The sequence below is a fragment of the Mauremys mutica genome, chromosome 1, assembly GCF_020497125.1.
Source record: "Mauremys mutica isolate MM-2020 ecotype Southern chromosome 1, ASM2049712v1, whole genome shotgun sequence".
In the NCBI taxonomy this organism is placed as follows: domain Eukaryota; kingdom Metazoa; phylum Chordata; order Testudines; family Geoemydidae; genus Mauremys; species Mauremys mutica.
Window position 1 is genome coordinate 284,707,156 of NC_059072.1, and position 16,577 is coordinate 284,723,732.

Sequence of the window (16,577 nt, forward strand, 5' to 3'; positions counted from 1 at the left end):
TCTGCAAATATAGTGCTCTGACATGGAACCAAAACCAAAGCCCAGGAGAACAATCAACTTTAATTTAATGCATTTATAATACAAAAGGAATATTTTCTGACCAATTGGTTTTGTTGTCAGATTTTAAAACTGCTGAAAAGGATATTTAATGCTAATATTGATGTCTAAGGAAGTCTGCTTTACTTAGACCAAACAACCCAGAGTTCAAAATGTCTCTAAGGGCCAAATTTTCAATTAATTGGCTAATTGTTCATGTGGAATTTTGCCCATGCACTAATTTGCATATACAATTCAATGCACACTGCCATTTAATCAGACAAATTAAAGTGTTCACAGGGGTGTGTGAAAAACTGCATGTGAAAAATTTGATGCTGCATATTGAAAATATAATCTTTAGAGACATTTTGAACTCTCGGTTGCACTAGTGAAAGCAGCCTTTTCTTGTAAATTATTGTCTTGTAAGAGATTCTGCCACCCTTACTTGCTAAATTCCAAAGTCAATTAAATGAAAGGGACTAATTGCAGAATAATGTATTTCTGAAAGGCCCAGATCCTACAAAGACTTATATATGTACTTAACTTTACATATGCGAATAATCTCATTGACTTCAGTGTCACTTCTCAAATGTGTAAAATTAATCACGTGTGAAAATTTTTACAGATCAGGCCTAACATATGTATAGCATTTTTAGCTAATGAACTGCATACGCATTTAGCAAATCAGCATTCCATTTGAATTGACGTCAGAAGAACATTAGTTTTGATGGCTAAACAAAATGTTTCATCTGTAAAGAGCAGACTTCTTCCAACTGTTATAATACTATTAAAGCAAAATGATTAAATTTCTCTTATATTGCTTACCTCTTGTAAGGTGAGGCTCTCAATCTTTACTGCCTGTGTCAAAATCTACATCATTTTTTAGCAAGCTGGTGGCTCTAAACAAGAGATAAAGAAAGGGTAATTTTAACTGAAAACTCTGTGTTGGAACTACTCTCATTGAAGTCTATGGAAGTTTTCCAGGCTTAAATGGGACATATGTGATGCACTTCGCCAGATGAGAAGTGCTTCTCATTTTGAGATGCCAGTACCTGCAGTAAGGTCTTTTTTTTTCTGTCTTTTTTTCCCCCAGTGATTTCATAATGATAGAACTTGTGCATATTATTTCCCATGCATCATGTTAAATTTCAGAACTAAATGCTTTTAGTGAATAATTACTTCATGATCAAGAGAATTAAAGAAACAGGAATTTCTGGGGTTTTAGTTTTCGACACGAGGTATTCAGTCTTTGACAGAGGTGAACGTGGGCTGGTACAGGCTAGCACAGCAGGCTGGTAAGAAGTGGCTGCTGGTACGGGCTCGTACACAGCCGATGTTAAAGCGCTGCCACAGCTGTGATGCTTCCCGGGAGTGTCCAGGGTTGAGATGCATCTCACTACCACCTGCTTTTAGCATGAGGGAGTCTTGTCTGTGTCTGACAGGGATCAGCTCCGTCACAGGCAGCAAAAATGCTTCCATCTCAGACTATTCAGGCTCTGTTTTCTGTCATACAGCTTAGCAGAAGGCAAACACCATCCCCCAAGTTCTCTGAACTTCTCCCTGGAATGTCCAGCTCCTATTCCACTGGACACTCAGAGAATTCACAGATTCACTACTCCCAAAGGAACAGTACACAACCGCTTACCAGTTTCACCTCAGGACACAGCTCTGATTAACACACAACATTTGGATTTATTTATAGAGAAAGCAAGTATAAGTTTATTTAACAAAGAACAGAGAGTCAAATAATAGCTTAAGAAGGATATGGAAACAAAGGTTACATATAAAAGAAAATCATAACATGCAGTCCAGAGCCTAAACATAACTAACAAAATGTCCTCCGTCTAACAAACTGCCTACCCAACATCCTTCTCACATTTTCAACCAACATGACTGAGAGCCTCCTTCCATGAGACCAAGTCCAGTAGCAGCTTATATCCCCAGATGAAGGATGCCAGGGCATCTCTCTGCACCCCTAGATATATTAGACCAGTCCTTTGTTCTTCACCTGTGAAGAGTGTTCCCTCCCCAGGGTTCACTTCCTCCTGTAAAATTCTCCTCTTGAAGTCCGCACAATCTCCTCATTAGCATTTGACTCAGTATGCAAATCAACTGCTATTGTAAGACTCACAATACACAATGGTCAGCTTGAGAGATAGTGTCTCCCACCTCCTGTCTGATGGAAGCTGTCTTAAGGCATGCTACCTCTGGGTCACCTACCTTTAACTACAGGGCTTTAATAACATAGTTTCCAATATACATACATATCTCCCTATATATTATCCCACATATATTTTGCAAAGATTATGATGCTCCGTGTGATACAGGCTTTCAGTAGAGACTTTATATGACACTTTGGGGTAAACTACTATGTAAATTCTAGATTCAGGGGATCCCTGAAATCTTGATTCACCCCTTTGCCCTTGGCTACTTATCAGCAAGAGGTCCATGGGTCACAGACATCTCCCCTCAGAGGGCTTCTGGCTCTGTATCACAAGTGGAGATTAGCACACTGGCTTTTGTGAATCCCATTATTAGGCACCTATCTCTCCCAGGGATTGTAGAGGAAGCCTAAGTGCCTAACTCAGGCTTTGTGGATTCCACTAGGTGGCAGGGTGCCTATGAGTTAGGCATTACAATACCTAAGTCCCTCTGTGGACCAGGCTTGGGTTTGTTTGAAAATTGTGACTCTAGTGCTCATGAAAGTCTGAGAAGAACAGCAATTGAAATGATAACTGCACAGATGAGTTATACGCTACAGCAGGAGTGGGCAAACTATGGCCTGCGGGCCAGAACTGGTCCCTCAGGGCTTTGGAGCCAGCCCACGGGATTGCCCCCCGTGGTACCGTGGGCCCCGCACCGCTCTCTGAAGCAGCCGGTACCACGTCTCTGCAGCCCTGGGCGGGGGGGGAGGGGGGAAGGAGAGGGCTCAGTACATTGCCCTTGCCTGCAGGCGCCCCACCCCCCCGCAGCTCCCATTGGCCGGGAATGAGGAACCTGCCCTAAGCCCCCTGCCTGCACCTCGCACCCCTCCTGCACCCCAACTCCCTGTCCTGAGCCTCCTCATACACCCCACACCCCTCCTCTGCCCCAATCCCTTGCACTGAGTCCCTTCCTGCACACCGCACCTCCTCCCACACCCCGCACTCCCTCCCACACCCCAACCCCCTGCCCCAGCCCTGCATACAGGGGCGGCTCCAGGCCCCAGCACGCCAAGTGCGTGCTTGGGGCAGCAAGCTGCGGGGGGGCGCTCTGCCGTCACCATGAAGGCGGCAGGCAGGCTGCCTTCGGTGGTTTGCCTGCGGAGGGTCTGCTGGTCTTGTAGCTTCGGAGGACCTCCTGCAGGCACACGGAAGCCGCGGGACCAGCGGACCCTCCGTAGGCAAACCGCCGGAGGCAGCCTGCCTGCCGAGCTTGGGGCAGCAAAATCCCTAGAGCCGCCCCTGCTTGCATACAATTTCCCCACCCAGATGTGGCCCTCGGCCCAAAAAGTTTGCCCACCCCTGCTCTACAGGATAAAATCCAGCACTCATTTTAAATGTCTTGATACTTCCTCGTGGTTTTGCCACTAATAATGCACCCATGCCAAACATATACTAGTTACTGTTATGTCACAGTACAGCATCATGTATTCTATACATGCATGAACATCTGTCTTTATAATACACACACATTCTTTATAGATGTGCACACATTTCATATAAATAGATATGAGTAAAAGTAGAGAGAGATACAGACTCTGAAACCACAGCAGGAGATGCCAGAATGTTTGATCAAAGGGATGTGTCAATAACTCATTCAAGACTTGGGCTAAATCAAGGATATGGAATGTCAAACATAGATCAAGACAACTGAGACCAGTGGGAGCCATGGGAACTCAGCATCTTTGAAAATCAGGCTTAAGATTCTCAAATTCAGCACCCAAAAATAGAGATATTCACAGCCAGTGAACACCGTTGAGAACATTCCTTCCCCGAATCAGACTAGTCAGGACTTTAAATTGCTGCTTTGGCGTCATGGGATTCGTATTGAATAAGATTGCTTTTTACTCTTCTGAGCTCTCAGCTATAACTTACATTACACACCACTCATCACTGTCAGAAGCTGCTGCAGTATCAGCATCTTGTAGATGAAAATGAGAAGAAATAAAAGGAAATTATAAGTTTTTTTTCTTAATTGTACTATTGACTTCTTCTTTCTAATACATTCTACCTTCCCAACCTACTTGAAGTAAATCAGAAAGCCACAGAAGCTTGACAAGGCTTGGTGCCACAGATGCTCCAAGTGAAGAAGCTGAAAAGACTCCAGGTATGGAATAGCTGGAGAATTATCTTTTGGGCAAGTGAGAATTCAGGCCTATGTGTATGTACAGTACCTAACACAACCTGACTTGATTGAGACTTCTAGGCGTGACTGTTGTAGACATGTTAAATAAATAAAACAATATCATCATCATCAGCAACAACAATAATAATCATGGTGGTACTGCAGAAATAGCAAGTTTCTCTAGGGGAAAAAATGGTACCTGCTTTCAAGCCACCAGCCAACAATACAAGAATCCCCAAGCTACTATTAAAGTCCTTAAAAGTACATTAGCAATTTTCCATTAAACTAACATAAACCTCAGATAAAGTGTAAATTTTCTAAGGACAACAAATCCTGGGGCAAAACTAAACATAACCTAAGTATTCATTATATGTTATAGAGAGACAAGGTGGATGAGGTAATATCTTTTATTGGACCAATTTCTGTTAGTGAAAGAAACAAGCTTTTGAAGTACACAGAGCTCTTCAGATCAGATATGTTACAGGGAATTTGTTCTTACAGCTACAGATAATCTAAATATCCTGTAGTGCCAATCTCAGATAAGAGCATTGTTCACCAGAGTTCTCAATCCTCTGCAATTCTATTTTAACCCTAAGTGTGTTACCCAGAGGTGAAAGTAAACTGGTACGGTCCAGTACGATGTGCCGGCAAGAGCCAGTACACCGTGCCGGACCGCATCGGCTTCTGTGGCGGGGATTTAGAGGGCTTGGGTCGTGGCCTTGGCCTTGGCCCGCGGCGGGGAACTCGGAGGAGCCCTTTAAATCCAGCTCACAGCTCCAGCATCCGGACTGGAGCTGGCATTTAAAGAGCTCCTCCAAGCTCCCCGCTGCCCGGAGGAGCCCTTTAAATCACGGCCCCGGCCCCGGCCCAGCCCGCAGCTCTGGCGGCCGGGCTGGGGCTGGGATTTAAAGGGCTCCTCCGGGCTCCCCTCCGTGGCAGGCAGGCTGGGGCCAGCATTTAAAGGGCCCGGAGCTCCACAGTGGCTGAGCCTTGGGCCCTTTAGTTTGCCCCGGGGGCTACCAGCCACCTCTGCAGCTGGGAGCCCCCTGGGTGATTTAAAGGCCATGGGACTCCCAGCCACAGCTGGTGCCACAGGGCCTTTAAATCTTGAGGCCCTGCCTCTTCCAGATGAGGCCACCTCCACCCCAGGACTCCAGCCATACTGGTAAGTCCTGTGAGTTACTTTCACCCCTGGTGTTACCACTAGTTGTAAAGTGTTTCACTGAAGTATTACAGTACCTGAGACCATTAAAGGAAGAAACTGATCATTTACTAGTTAACTCTGGAAAAAAAGGATGCTATTTAGTAAAAAGTTGGGATTTATAAGGAACAATAACAGATAGAGCTGGGAGGGAAAAATCAGAAATGTTTTCAGATATTCTAATATGGGGCCAGGAGGAACAAGCAAATCCTTATCATAGAATATCAGGGTTGGAAGGGACCTCAGGAGGTCAGCTAGTCCAACCCCCTGCTCAAAGCAGGGCCAATCCCAAAACAGATTTTTGCCCTAAAAATGGCCCCTTCAAGGATTGAGCTCACAATACTTGGTTTAGCAAGCCAATGCTCAAACCACTGATTGCTTTCTCTGGTTACTCAGGTGAGCTGCTGGGTGGCTGTCATGGCCTGAATACTGCCTAGGGACCTACTGGCCCAGGTTTGAGGCCTACAATCCTTCACAGTGAGGTCAGAGGCTCCCTGTGAATGGGAGCATGGAGTTACAGCAGGAGGAGCTGGTGGAGAAGAGGCAGCTGGAAAGTGGCATTGCAGTAGTTCCTCAGCAAATAGTGTCCTGTGCTCCCCACTTTCCTCAGTAGCTTGTGCTCAGATGTCCTGGTGCCCTCTTCTTTCCTCAACCTCACCCCAATGTCAGTTTTGGTCCCATGGTGTTAGTAGAAATGCTGGGGTAATGAATGCAGGTAATGCCATTGTAACATTTCCTTATGCAGGCTGCCAACCTGTATCTAAAGCAACTTCCGTAAAAGACTTATGAAAATGAAGTCTGGGATTATCAAAAGTGTCTAAGTAAGTTAGGCACACAACTTCCATTAAGACAATGGGAGCCAGCAACCTCACTCACTTAGGTACTCACTCTCTCATTTCCTGGCCAGCTCTAGTTTTTGAATACATTACAGAAATGAGTAGTACGTGTTATAGAGGACATTAAGCACATCAGTAGATGGTACAGATGTTTAGAAACAACTAGTTGGACTCTATGACAATTGATGCCAGTTGATTAGCTATCTGTTAAATCATCTATTAATCACTTATTAACTCCCTATAAAACTTATTTATAAAGGGAACCTTAGCGTAAAGATTGACCATTATTACATTCATGACTGATAGCAGGATAGGGCTCTCACAGAGTATTACCCTCCTCACCCCCAACTACACTCAAGTCCAACACACATTATTTTTTAGGTTTAAATAGTTTTCATGGTAGCTCTGATTCTTGCTGCTGCTGCCACTGTCTTGTCTTTTTATAGTCATGCATCATTTCTAGGGCTTACACTTCAGCTAAGTGCCATGGCTACAGCATATTGTTGCCATGCTTGACAGTATGTACTGTAGATAAGCCTATCTAAATAGGGCAAACATATTTGATACTGAATGTACTTGTTGCTATTGTTTTTGTAACATCTGAAATCAAATTGTCTGTCAAAGTAGCATTTTGAGGTGGGAGGGTTGCAAAAAAGAAAAGAAACAGCATCAGAAATCAAAATAAAATTAACGGCTACATACATATCAAGTTGATAAGAGGGAAAGAGAGTCATAGCAATTTTTTTCTTTCCCCAGTGATTATTCCATCAGAGATAATTTCTGTTTACTCTGTTCTTTTCTGTGAAACATTTGAAAACAGAGCTTCCTGAATGTGGCTAATGCACTTCACATATGAGCCATTACTGTGATGTTTCCATCATACTGCAGCATGATCTGGAGAAAGCTGTCTTCTTTCACTGACACAAGTCTCATGGAGAGATGCTATTAGTCAATTGTGGCTTAATTGGCACTTAATTTATCTATGTATCTGGATAGCTGAATGATTTAAGAGGGAGTTATACTTACACCAAGTTTGGGGCATAATGAGTAAAACAGAACGTTTACAGAAACAGATTAGAAACAGATTTTCAAAACTGATTTGGACTTAGTAGATCTGACTGTGCTTTTATTATAAAGCAGGGGTTCCAGACTAGTAAATGAGAACTTTAGCAGCAATCTCCAGTATTAAGCATAGGTTACAGATCAGACACTAGATTAAGGTCTCTTCTGAATAGTTGCTAGCTCAAATTGGGGGCAGCAATGCAGAAGGTAAATAGCTGCAATAAAAACAGCATTATTTTATGGACTTTTTACATTTGTTTTAGTTCTGTTTTGAAGATAGTGTTCATATTATTTCATTTTAAAACAGTACACATGATCTCATCCTGTGGTAAAGCATGTCTTCCTGAAACTGTTTTTAAGATTTATTTAACAACTTTGTAGTGCTGTGAATGTACAAAGTGCTCTAACGCAGAGAATAAGCTGGAGAGAACCACTGACCGGAGGTTTTGGAAAGTAGCTTTGCACCTAACTAATATATTATATTGTGATCTAACTGTCTATTTGGTAGGAATACTGTAGTGTGAAGAGCAAATGCATCAGACCAGATCCTAGCTGATGTAAATTTGTGATGCTCCGCTGAAGTCAATGGAGCTATGCCCATTTATACCAGCTGGTGATTTGGCCCATGGGGCTCAGTTACTCCTTTAACATGGCAGAGGTGCGCTGGAGATTTGAGATGAGGTGTCCCATTCCAGCCATGAATACGTAAAGCCATTATGGTTTTGTAAGACATAACGTATCTACTGGGTGCTAGGGAGAGCACACTGGGCTGAAGGACCTGATATACCTCTCTGACAGGTATAGCTGGTGCTTCCCCAACATGGATCTCAGCTGTCACACCACAACACTGCAGACCTGGCTGGACTAGAGGCTCCTCTCGTATCAGCCATCCAAATAAGGGCTGTCCCCTGCCTAATATGGCGGGAGTAGGACTCACTGCATTCTCTGCCTTATAGCTCTCCTCCCTCCCTGTGCACTTGCACTGGAATGGGCATAGATTTTGTAAGTAGACTTCTGCAAGCGTTCCTGTGGGTATTTAATATTGCTTGCATTGCCTGTAATAATTCAACCATATACATTGCTACAGCAGAATCTATTCAATATCTATTGCATTTGTCTGGAGTAATTAGATAGAAATTAATATCGTTCTTTAACTTCTATTTGTTTGTACCATATATCCTATGTTAATGGCAAATCCAAAAGAAATGGTAAGGGCTATTGTACCCCCAGATGCAATGTAAAAATGCTGAGGCAATGAAAAATGAGAGAGAAAACAAGCCAATATATAATTAAAACTAAAAGTTTTACTTTATTTCAGCAGGTGACAGCATAGTCAGACTGACATTTCAACCTCAAAAGTGTGGGGGTGTGCAGTTTCCATATACTGACTGCAGGCTAATTTGCACTTCTTAAAAGAAATTAATATTCTGATCCTGTTTGCACTTTGTTTTCTTTGATTTTAGCTGTGCAGCTTCTCTTCTTTGAACAGTTAAAATACTGCAGATTCTTCCTTCTTTTCATTGTCTCAGCAAATTTCAGAAGGTTTCATATTAAAGTCACTGCCTTAGGGTCATCATATTGCTCATCTCAAAGGAAGAATAGTGCATATCATCAACTGAAAATCTGATTGAACATGATGAAGCAGAAATCATTGTCCTTGTGAGTTGAAGAGAGGCATTTTTCACAAACAAGCCTACTTTATCGTTATGGCTAAGAATTCAAATACTTGTAATTTACAATCTCCTTTTATTTGTAGAGCATTTATTCTGATACTCACTGAGTAGAACTCAAAAGGAATAAAGTTCTACAACTCTGTCCAACCCTAGTGCTTTTTAAAACAAAATCGCCACACAGTGTGTGGGCTAACTCACTTCAATCTCAATTAGATTATATTTACCATAAGTAACTGGGCCTTTTTTGCACAACAAAAGTTGGTGCAGAGGCTTAGATTTCTTCTCACCTCTAACTCTAAATTTTGATGCTTTTTTCCCCATTTGATGTTTATGTAAAATATATGCTTTTGTTCCTCCAGAAGTTATATGCTTTATGCAGGAATTACTGGGTGAAAATCTATGGCGTGTGTTATGCAGGAGGTCAGACTAGATGATTATAATGATCCCTGCTGGCCTTAAAATGTATGAATCATTTACTTACAGGGTACAGGAAATGCTCTCAATAAAATAAGAACCAATTCAAACTTTTAAGTAAAATTCAAGACCAACTCAAACTGAAGTCTGAAAACTTTTTTTCATTTTCATAGTCTCTGCACTTCCTTATTCCAGCAAGAATCAAAACCAAAGTTGTGAGTCAGTTATAAGAAATATTGTTCTATTCTCACTGTATTTGCAGCACAAATGAAAGCAGGAGATACAAGAAACCTCACAAGAAAGCTCATTCTTATGAGATTTCCAGCCCAGTTGGCTTCCGTTAGGCATCTGAATTTGTGTGCTTATCCTGACTGAAAAGCCAAACTGAATCTCCTGATACTTTGAGGTTTGGACATCACTAGTTTGACTCAGACCATTAACATTACTTAATGCATAGGATTTTGTAGATGAACAGTGATTACATTTGTTAAAACTATGATGGCCAGCTCAGTTTCCATCTCTCTGTTTGGATGTGTTTATTACTCATCACTTCCTCTTTCTCCTTTGGAAATATCCACTATAAAGGGAGTATACTGTGCAATAGATTATCCTCTTGTTAAATTTATGAGAATTGTTTTCAGCCCTTGTGAAACTGAAAATTCTGTCTCAACTGCGGCTTCCCACATCTATCGACATAATCAGAGATGTGCTGTTTTAATGATCTGTTGGTATTCTAAAAATGAGAACAATGACCTTTGTGATAATTAGTTGGTACAGAGTGCCTACTGAGATGGAAAGTGCAGAATTTAATGGGAGATTAGATTATATATTCTACTCATAACAGAGGAGGTAATGTCTAATGTTAATTATGGGACAAATAAACACTGCTACTATAATTCCTAAGGCTTCTTAACTCCTTCATTCTAATTGGGATATTCATGTGTTTCTGTTCTATTTAATTGTTATCCAGAGGAACAGAATGTTAGGGAATGTCCAATGTCATATGCACGTGACATCATGTGATCTCATTTATCAATGATTCATTGCATGCTATTTTGTATTGAGATTTGTGTTCTCTCCTTGTCTAATTATTTCATTTTCCAAAATAAAGGACTTTTGCAAATTGTCAACTTTTTATTTTTAGAAACCATAAAGGGTTAAAGCATTTTCCTACTCATAGTGAAAAAACTTTCATAAATATGCAAATAGTACCTTTTCAGTATGCAAAAAGTGCCTTTTCAGATCCTGCAGCAGCGTATCTAAATCAATCCTAACAATAAAAATCTCAGTACATTTTAAAATAAGCACATTTTTCATATACTTCCTTAGTCTCGCCACCTCACAACCCCTGTCTTTGAATGATAATGCCCTGACTCCAGCTACTGTTCTAGTCCATACTACTGCTGTCTTGAGCCTCTGATGTGGTGATTACTATCCACTGGAGAGGTCAATCTTCAACATATAACAGACATTTTACTCAGCCAAGGTAGTTGACTTAAGCCCTGATTATACAACTGGCTCTATGCCGGGATAGTCTTGCACCTGCATGGAGCCCCATTGATTCCAGTGCATTTCCAGATCGCCATAGGAGTTCACTTGTGTGGACCCAGTTACAGACCAAGCCTATAAGGAGCAAAACAAGCAAGATTTTCCTTAAAGGTAGGGATGAAAAGTAAAATTCACCTCTGTGCAGGGGACCCTATGCACCACTTAAATCCTACGTAAAATGTCTATAGATCTTTTCTGGGCCTCTATACACGAGGGTGAATTTCATCTGAAGTGAGTACTGAAGAATGGAAAGGGCCTGATCCAAAACCCATTGACATCAATGGAAAGCTTTCCTTTGATTTCAGTGGACTTCAGGGGCAGCTTAACTGTGGGATGAATGGGGCAAGTGCTCCCACAGTGGAAGTATAGGAGGGATGAGCTCTGAGGAATGGCTTCAGCACACAGAATTGGGCCAGCTGCCAGTAGGACTCCCTGGCCCACCCTTCCAGTCACTGTGGGCCCTAGGGAGGGGCACGAGCATGTGTACCAGACATCAGGGTGGGGTCGGGGAAAGAAGAGGGCACCAGGACATCTGAGCACAAGCTACTGAGGAGAGTGGGGCGCACAGGACACCAGGCACTAGTTGCTGAGGAACTGCCTTAGGAGCTACCGCAATGCCACTTCCCAGCTGCCCCCTCTCCAATAGCTCCTATTGCTCCCTCTGCTATAACTCCATACCCCCAGTCACAGGGAGCCTCTGACCTCACTGTGAAGGATTGTGGGCCTCAGACCTGGGCCAGTAGGTCCCTAGGCAGTATTCAGGCCATGACAGCCACCCAGCAACTCACCTGAGTATCCAGAGAAGGCAATCAGTGAGGTACTAGCTGGCCGAGGGCCCTCTTCCAGAAGCTCCCAATTGGGGGAAACATCCAGCACCCCCAATTGGCTGAGAAATATGGCAGACTCATCCCAAACTGGTGGTTATTCTTCCATAAGATATACCCAGACAGTAACAAAAGTAAATTTCTGTCTCCCCACACTGGTTAACAAGAAGTCAGAAATGCTGTCTCTTTTGGTATTCCAGCACTTATATCATCACCCATACAGTAGACTTTATGATGAGTGGTTATTTAAAACCAATTTCATCAAACAAAAGGTCCTTCTAATCCCAAGAGATCAGCCAGATAGCCAGGTCAATATATAACCCAGACCTTACCCAATACTCACATTGTTGCCAATCCTCTAGTATCTAATATCTAAAGGTTTATTTATAAGAGAAAAGAAAGAGGAGAGAGTTAAAATGGTCAAAGAAATCAAATACATATAATCATAGCAGAGTTCTTGTGTCACATTTGAAGCAGTGATGGAATAAATTGCTGGCTTGTAAAGTCTCTGGTAACTTCCAAAAGATTGGAAAGTCCTCAATCCATTGATTGCAATGTTCTTTTTAGTGTAAGTCTATAGTCCAGAGATCAGAGCAGGAAAGAGGCAAAATGGAGGTGCTTCCAGGGTCTTTTATACCTTCACTCGTGTGGAGGGGACTCTCTCAGTCTTCGTTTGTGGAAAATTACAGGCACAAGATGGAGTCCAGGGTAACATGAGCAAGTCACATGTCTTTACATGGCTTGAAGACTCATGGGAGTAGCCATTATCCATATTCTGGCTAATGTGTCCACAGGAAGGAAAGGATGATCCTTCTGTGACCTATTTTGTTCTTTAATGGGCCATCAACTTGAATAGTTCATTCACAATGTGCAGGCCAGACTGGATGTAAATTATCTTGTGGATGTTACCCCAGGAACAAGCACATTTGAAATACTGGTACATAGTCACTATTCATAACTTTAGATACAAAGGTGATAAATGCATACAAACAGGATAATCATATTTGATAGATTGTAACTTGATACCTTACATGACATACCGTACTTGGTATAAGATTTGTTGCAATTGTCTAACAGTGGCAATATTAATGATATAAATGGTCATACTTCAATCATACAGCATCACAGCAGACCAGTTACATCAATTTCGGTGGGGCTTGCAGGATGAGGCTAAGGACAAACTGGCCTGAGTAGAGGCCTCGATGGGCCTGAAAGCCTTCTTAGACCTTGTCTTCCATATTGACAATCATCTACATGAGCAACAGGAAGAAAGAAGAGAGGCATTGCTACAGTGTCACACACACACACACACACACACACACACACACACACACGTACACACACACTATCAGATTCTGCCTGACCAGTTGTCCTAAACTGTTACCCAGGGTTTTCAGAACCCAAAAAAAGTGGTAACTTAACTGTTTCTTTCCAGGTGATTTCAGGAATAAATCAATGGGATCACAGCAATTTCCATCTGATAAATGACTGATACAAGCAAGCGTGCTCTTATCTAAAGCTACTATTTATTAGATATTAAGCGCACACACACATCCCAGATATAGTTATCCCTGGTTTTGAGTAACCACCAGCCAGACTTCCAGGGGCCCTCTTTCCATCCAGCTGATGGGGAGTTTAGATGTCAGCTCCTTTCCTTGAGAAAATCTTCCTCAGACTGCTCCAATGTATTTACTTTTAGCTAATCTTTTATTGCTAACTCTAACAAAGCACATAACCTAGAATGACTCCCAGAGGGTCAGCATAATAACCTCTACTGAGTCACCAATTCTCCTAATTTCAACAAACTACTCATTATCTCAAAACATTTCTAGTATTTCTAGCCATAACAACACTATTTCACTTTTCACTCACTCTCTTCAATAACTTTCTAGTCCATCCTCTCATTCTAATTAACAAACTGCAAGTATGCAGCTGTCTGACCTTGTCTCACAAAGGCCGAAAATTATTCCTAGCTATATGGTGTTTGGTTTTCAGCTACCAGTGGCTGAACATACAAAATGGCTGCCTGCAGTACTATCAAGTTCTGGGGTACATGCAGGAATGTCAAATTCCAGGGCAACAAACCCACTAGTGAATCACCCCTGAAGAGAGAGAGTGCCAGTGATGCCTTAACTTGTGTTACTATTGTGGTGACCTAGGCCATGTTATCTCCAATTGCCCCATGAGGAACTCAGTCTGAAGAAATCCGGGAATAGAACCGCCCAGGCTTGGTGAAGGGGGGCTAGCCTGGGCATTCTGACTGAGTATCCCCCAGAAACCTCAAATGAGGTCCTGATAGGGACACATACTGGGTTCCATTGACCAGCACCACACCTACAAATCCCAGTCAAGTTATGAATCATCCCCAACCACTCTCTCTGCAGCTCTCTCTTCTTGACTCAGGTGCAGCAGACAATTTTATCAATGCAGAGGCTACCCAGACACTACAGAATGCCCTGTGGCCCAAGCCTGTTCCAGACCTGGAAGAGGTCCCTCTTATCATCTGGGTCAATGGCCACAGAAACTGTTCCTCTCAAAGTTATGATCCACGCAAACACCCTACAGTTCAGTGCCTTCCATTCCCCTCTGATCCTGGGTGTCTCATGTCTGGCCCTGGAGAGGCTACTCCAACATGGCCTCTGTTTTAAACTAGAAAAAATATCTCTTTGATCATCCTCCATAGAATTCCTAGGGCTCTTGCTATCTCCTGCTGGTATCAACATGGACCGGGGCAAGGTATAGACGACAATGTTTCTTGGGGTTTGCAAACTTCTATCCATGGTTCATCCTGAAGTTCTTGTATGATCATCTCTCTCACTGACCTGTTCCACAAAAACACTCAGTTCCTTTGGTCTCTTGAGACCCAACAGGCCTTCAAACAATTACTACTTGCATTTACCACTGCTCCCATATTGGTCCACCCTGACACCACACAAGCCTTCATCCTTGAGACAGATGCTTCCAATTTAGTGATTGGAGAGGTACTATGCCAAAGGCATGGTCCTCAACAACTGGTATATCTATGTGCCTTCTATTCCAGGAAACTCACATCAGCAGAGCAGAACTACAACATTTTAGACAAAGAATTCTTAGCTATTAAGACCACCTTTGAAGAGTGGCACCACTATTTAGAAGGGCCCACTATTCTGTCCAGGTGTACACTAACCATAAGAATTTTGAATATCTGCATAAGCACAAGGCTTCAACAAATGACAACTTCAGGAGACCTTATTCTTTTCACACTTTATTTTTGTAATATTCTATCACCCAAGAACCAGAAACAGCAATGCTGATGTTTTATCCCAGAAGGGTGAGTAGTACACTGACCTAAAGGACACAAACCTAAAATCCTCCTTCATCCTCTAGCCTCATAACTTTCTGGGCACAGCTCCCTGCCAAGATTTACTCACCCACATAAAGTCAGCCTCAGCCCCATGCTATCCCTCCGGTCAAACTAGAAACCATTTGTAGGGAACCCGATGAGGTCCAAGACAGGATAACTTATGTAAAAGGGCATATACATGTTCCCCCGGGTCTCTGGATATGTCTACACTACCCGCCGGATCAGCAGGCAGCGGTCGATCCAGCGGGGATCGATTTGTCTAGTCTAGATGTGATAAATCGACTCCCGAGTGCTCTCCCATTGACTCCTGTACTCCACCACCACGAGAGGCACAGGCAGAGTCGATGGGGGAGTGGCAGCAGTAGACTCACCGTGGTGAAGACACCACGGTAAGTTGATCTAAGTACGTCGACTTCAGCTATGTTATTCACGTAGCTGAAGTTGCGTAACTGAGATTGATTCCCCCCTATTGTAGACTAGGCCTTGAGAACTACAACGCTACAGGTATGCCATGACTCCCCCTTAGCAGGACATTTTGGTTGCTTTAAAACTCAGCACCTTGTCTCTTGTATTTTCTGGTGGTCAAGCATATGGGCCACAGTGCAAGCCTATGGGGCCTTTTGAAATGTATGTGCCTGCTCCCAATAACCCTCTGGCTCTTGGAAAGTCATTACCTTAGACTTTGTAGTAGAACTACTCAAGTCTTACTCAAGTCCAATAAGTCCATGATCACCCTGCCAGTTGTGGACCAACTCACAAAGTTGGCACACTTCATTCCCTGCACTGACTTACCCTTCTTCCAGAAAACTGCTCAGCTCTGGATAGACCAAGCTGTCTGCCTGGCCTCCCAGAGTCCATCATCTCTGACCATGGTGCACAATTTGTCTCCCACTTCTGACGAGAAGCTCTCTGGGTTTTGGGCATATGATCCTGCCTCTCCTCCACCTATTACCCTCAGACTAACGGTCAAGCAGAGAGACCCATCCAGATACTGGAGCAGTATCTTTGATGTTACATCAACTTCCATCAGAATGCCTGGTCCTTGTGTACAATAAGGCAGAACACACATTTATGGGGCAAAGTCCCATTTTTTTCAAATTATGGGTTCCACCTCCCAGTTCTATCCAGAGTTACACTCAACTTTCCACAATCCAGCAGCTCTGGACTGGATACAACAGATACGCCAAACCCAAGATGTCCTAAAAATTCACCTGAAGGAGGCCAAGAAGAACTACAAACAATATACGGATGTCCAATGATGAAAGGGTCTCATCCTGTTGGTAGGACTGTAGGTATGGCTCTCCACAAAAAACC